Source organism: Echinops telfairi, unplaced genomic scaffold (assembly GCF_000313985.2).
Source record: "Echinops telfairi isolate 266 unplaced genomic scaffold, ASM31398v2 ScPeMD7_4225;HRSCAF=4972, whole genome shotgun sequence".
Lineage (NCBI taxonomy): Eukaryota > Metazoa > Chordata > Mammalia > Afrosoricida > Tenrecidae > Echinops > Echinops telfairi.
Genome location: NW_022108124.1, coordinates 18,514,883 through 18,520,238, shown reverse-complemented (window position 1 = coordinate 18,520,238; position 5,356 = coordinate 18,514,883). Strand labels below are relative to the sequence as shown.

Genomic DNA, 5,356 nt, shown 5'->3' with positions numbered 1-5,356 from the left:
CCGGGGAGCCGCGCCGCAGCCCGAGGCCGCGTCCTGGGTCGGGGACCACAGCAGCAGGCGGCGGCGGCGAGCGTCCCCCGGGAGGCTTGGGACTGGGGGACTGTCTCCGGCTTCACGGTCAGTTGGCAAGGGAGAATTGGGCTCGGGGTGAGGCTGGGGACGCGGGTCGGGACCGAGGGCTTTGCCCAGGGAGAGGCGCGCGGCGCAGGCTGCTCGCTGCAAGTCGTGTGTGTGCGTGAGAAAGAGACGGACCCGGGTGAGCGGAGCCGGACATCGGGATTGGCCCGGGGGCTCTCTCCCCACTCCCCGCCCTCCATTTCCCGGTGCTTTGAATGGTCCAGGAGAAGAAGCCCTCTTCGGCTCCTTGTCGGTGCGAAGGGGCCGGGCGGGAATGGGGTCACTAGCCCGGAGGAGTGCTTATCCCTGGATCTCACCCCCCCACACACACACACACACCCCTCTCTCTCCGAGGACGAATCGAATGCTGGCCCAGGACCATGCACGATTGTCCGGATTGTCGCCAAAGTAGGGAGGGAGGGTTTCTTGGCCACTGGCGCTGGCGAGGGCATCGTGCACGGGCGCCCCCAGAGCTTCCCTGAGGGGACTGGAATCCCGGCTGAATGGGGGTGATTGCATGCGGAGCCACCTGCCGGGAAAGGAAAAAACCGCCAGGTCCGCACGGTGGCCTAGTGCAAGTCTTCGGGATCCAGACTGGATACCTGCAAGGTGAAGCAGGAGTCAAAGGAGTCCCATTAAGGCGGGGCAGGCAGGGTCCGGTACAAGTTTTAAAGGGGCCATGCGGCTAATTTGGAGAAAGTTGATCCAAAGTGCTTGGGTCTCGTGACTTCCGGATGCCCCATTTTTTTTTCAAATTTTTTTTTTTTTGCAGAATCTCCTCCCCTATTGTTAAAAGTGAAAGTAACCCAACTGCTCCACTATCCAAAGAATGCTGGTCTCAGTGCTAGTGGAAGGCAAGGAATAGCCCAGCTTCAGCCTGGGAAAGCTCCAAGTGCAGAGGGGGAGACTGGGGTAGGGCTAAAACACGAACAGTGTGCTTAGAGCAGTGATGGTGTCACCAATGGGTGCTGTGGGGCTACCCATCGGGAGATGAGTCAGAAGGGCAGAGGGAGGAAGTGTCCTAAGCACTTAACTGCCGGGCCCCAAGGGAAATGACCCTTTTTGTTCGTGGCCTGGACATTCCCAAACACACTGCCATGGATTCCAACTCACAGAGACCCTATAGGACAGGGGTGCTCACTTTCTCAGCATGCGAGCTGCTTATAAAATGATCAAGACAAAATGATCTACCAATTACAAAAATGCAAAACATATTTATATATATTACATTTATTCATAAATGCATTGAGAATTCTCTATATGTACAATGTATGTTTATGTACCTTGCATAACTGCACGAGTCCATATTGCACAACACAATTAACTATGTGCATTTTTTGTCATTACCTGAGTTTACTCTTATGACTTGCACTGAATGGAATGAGCCAGAGATGCAATAACTGCTGACAGCCAGCCTCAAGCACACTTCCAAATAATCATCCGTCATGGTGGAACGGTACTTGGACTTAAGGATCTTTACGTGGGAAAAGGCTGACTCACAGAAATAAGTAGAGCCGAATAATGCAGTCAAGGAGGTAGCACATTTTCTCATGTGTGAGTACTTTCCCTCTGCGAGTAAGGTCCAGAACTGTTCATGTGCTCTGGACTTAAGCTGTACGTCGACTTATAGTGTCAAAATCTCCCGTTCCGTATTCTTACTTGGTCCAGCTCCCCACTCCTTTTAATACATCCCCTTTCTTACGTTTACGAGGAAAAAACAAGGTCTAAAAATTGGCGATAACTTAGCTTGTCAGTTTTGCTTTACTTAGCGCAGTTGTTTGTGCATGCGTTTGACGCCTAGATTGCATGTGATTGGCTGCACTGTATATCAATTAAGTGACGGATTGATGATAGGCTTACATCTATTTTGTTAATGCCATGCGATCTACCCACACTACATTTGCAATCAAATAGTAGATCACGATGGCTGTATTGAGCACCCCTGCTGTAGGATAAGGTAGAGCTAGCCCAGTGGGGTTCCAGGACTGTAACTTTTCCCGGATTCGAAAGCCCCAGCTTTCTCTTGAAAAGCTACTGGTGGTTTTGAACTGCTAACCTTGCAGTTAGCAGCCCAATGTGTGACCAAGATGCCACGAGGGCTCCTTGTGAAAGTCTCTACGGCCTTCACTATAAAGGCGTATCCAAAGAAAAGGTGACTTACAGGGTTGGACTTTGCCCTCCAGGAAAGCTGGGAGAAGAATGTCATCACAGAGATAGAGATCTCCAAGTGTGGTTGGGCAGGTGAACTCTGTTGAGATAATATGGGCCTACTGCAGGTGAAACAGGGTGGGGGGTGGGGGCTTCGCAAAGTTCATTGGAAAATGGAATGAAAAGATCATGGGATTACCAGAAGAACCCTTTGAAGCCCCCTTCTGCTGTATACTGGCCATTGCTCAGGAAGGAAAGCCAGTGGAGGGAGGAGTTCTGGTTACCAAGATGTCTCCGGGGATTGAGGATTTTAAAGGTGTCAGCAAACTGGCAGATGAAAAAAGACAGAGCAAGAAAAGTCTGGATTTGGATATCGCGGGGTCATCCCAGCAGAAAAATCATTTTCTGTATGTTTTAAAAAAACACCCAGCATGTATCTGAACAGCTGGCCCGGGACTTCCTGCCAGAGAAGGGGCAACAGCATTGCCAACACTGCTTAGGTGGCACAGCACAGATGCTATTAGGGATGCTGTCGGGTGTTGGACTAAGTGGTGGTATAAGACGTATTAACAGTAGAAAGTTTATTTTAAATTCCGAACCCGCCCCCCCCAAAAAAAATCCATCTTCAGTAATGTTCTACTTAAATGTTTCTTGGACTTTTATCACTATAGTTGTGATCACGATTAGACTTTTTTGTAAACCCATACATTCAGAATGCTTTTTCTTAGCCAAAAATGTAAAGAGTCAAGGATGGGGAAAAGTTCCTTTAAACCAGCTTATTTTACCATCATCATCAGATTTGGGGGGAGGGGGAGCACATTACTTTGTAAGGCCTGTGAATTCTAAAACATGGAATGAACTCTTAATTTTTTCTAACACACACTTATATGGTGCTGATTATGTGCCAAGCACCGTTGTGAGCACCTTACAAAGTTTAACTTGCAACAGCCATTAGTCAGGTTATCACAGTCTCCATTTCATAGATTGGGAAACTGCCCACGGTCACAGGTCAGTAGCTCTGCTAAGGAGTAGCAGAGTCAGGATTTGAGCCCAAGTGGCCTCCCTCCTGGTTTCTGTGCTTCTCACTTGGCCTCCTCACAGGGAGGATCTGTTTCTTCAGTTCCCAGAGTAGTCGGGGGATTTGGGTGGGGGGTGGGGAGGGAGGCCAGGGGGCGGGGTTGTGTTTGTTAGGGAATTGCCAGCCGCCCTGTACACCCTATTGCTGTTAGTGGCTGTCGGTTCCCGCTCATGGCGGTGACCCAGTGTGTACAGAGGACTGCCCCATAGAGTTCTCCAGGCTGTGACCTTTGGCAAGCAGGTCACCAAACTGCACTTTGGAGGCCTTTCCAAGCGGGTTTGAACCACACCACCCAGGAATGAAACCAAGCCAAAGTCACGGCCAGGCCGTCAATTCCCAGCGGCCTCGTGGGACAGAGCGGAACTGCTTCACAGGGTTTCTCAGGCTGCCGCGTCTTTCCCCCTGTTGCAGACGGTGGGTTCAAGCCACTGATCTTTTGGTCAGCACACAAGCAAAGCGCTTTCACCTCGGTGCCACTATCTACCCCACGTACTGCCATCAAGTCAATTCCAACTCAGAGCGACTCTCGCCAGGGTCTCTGGATAACCAGCCATTCAACGCTCAGTGCCCTCTGTTTCCATTCCAAGAGAGAGAAGTCTGTTTCAGGCATCAACTCACATCCCTCGAGTCTGCTTTTCTAGAGGACCATGGAATGTGCTGCTGGTGGGAAGTTTCTTTATCTGCTTCAGCCCAACTTTCCCAAGGCTGTACATCCTTACTGAAGCAGTTAACCGCATCTTTCTCCTGAAGAGTAACTGACGGGTTTGAACCACCAGCCATGGGGCTCATGTAACCCACTACACCACCAGGGCTTTCTGATAGAGCTTCACTCCGAGTATCTGGTAAGAGCCTTCACCAGCAAAGTAGGCCAGGGACTCCGAGATACCAAGAGCTGAGATAGGTGTGGCATTCTGGTTAGGGTTAGGGCTAGGGCCAACCAAGTGCTGTATTCCCAGGATAAATATCTGGAAACTTCATACAGTCAGGAAGTGGTGTGTGTATGCCTGAGAGGTCCCTAGTGTTCTCATGGGCCTGAGGGGAAAAAAATTTTTTTTAAAGAAAAAGAAGAAGCAAACCAAAGGACAACACCAGCCCCAAAGGAGTGTGGGGGCTATTCTAGTTGTGGGAACCCAGGCACATGAGCTCTTGTCTGAACAAGACCATAAAGTACAGTCCTCAATTGAGACCCATGGTAATTAGAAGTGGGGCCAGCCCATAATAAGGTGCTAATTGAAGAAATAAATCAGTACCAATAAGGTGCTAATTGTACAGGTCAGGCATCAAGTGCAAAGAGGTGATGAGCTGCTGCCAGCAACTGGAGGGCAACAGTTACATTGCAGAGAGGAAATAATTGTGTCCCACCTAGTAGTGGTTAATTAAGGCAATAAAAACTAGTTATGGAAGCGCTCGGGGCAGGAGCAGCAGTCCCTGGTGCTGGAAGATGCAGACAGCTGGGAACATTGGACTCCCGGTCTTGGACTTGACTAAATGTCATCCATCTCCTTTACTTTTTTCTCCATTAGCCCAAAACCCAGACCAAACTGAAAGAGTCGATTCAGACTCATAGCGACTCCCCAACACCCACACCCACGCACACACAGGACACAGCAGAGCTGCCTCCGGGTGTCAGCAGCTGTGAGTCTGAGGCTGTGCCCATTTAGATTTACAGCCTCGCAAACCCACAAAGTGCCACATTTGTGTGCCCTGTAGAGCTGCAGGTGAGTGTGAACGACTAAACCTGTGGTGAGCAGCCCCAGGCCAGTGCCCCAGCACCACAGAAAAGGACCAAGTGAGCTACTCTTCCCCGTCAAGATCTCTCTTCCCTGAACACTCCGTTTGCCCTGCCTGTGCCTTGTCTTGAGAAAGAAAATGACTTGTGCCAGAACTGACCTGGAAAGTCCGTGTGTGTCCGTCTTCCTGGACTGGACCTTGTAACGTGGGGATGTGGGAATAGGAAATTGATGGAGTGCACGGCAAAGTGCATTCCCACTTGAAGGAGGACTCTTCATCCGC

At 50.2% G+C, this 5,356-nt stretch overlaps 1 protein-coding gene across 1 annotated transcript in view; it reads left to right on the top strand.

Annotated features, from left to right (window-relative positions):
- The first annotated feature begins 50 nt into the window (after positions 1–50).
- ZDHHC3 (zinc finger DHHC-type palmitoyltransferase 3) overlaps positions 51–5,356 on the top strand; it is a 45,805-nt gene continuing 40,499 nt past the window's right edge. The window contains exon 1 of the mRNA XM_013006137.2: positions 51–117. The gene's annotated coding sequence lies outside the window, so the exon portion shown is untranslated. The remainder of the gene's footprint in view (positions 118–5,356) is intronic.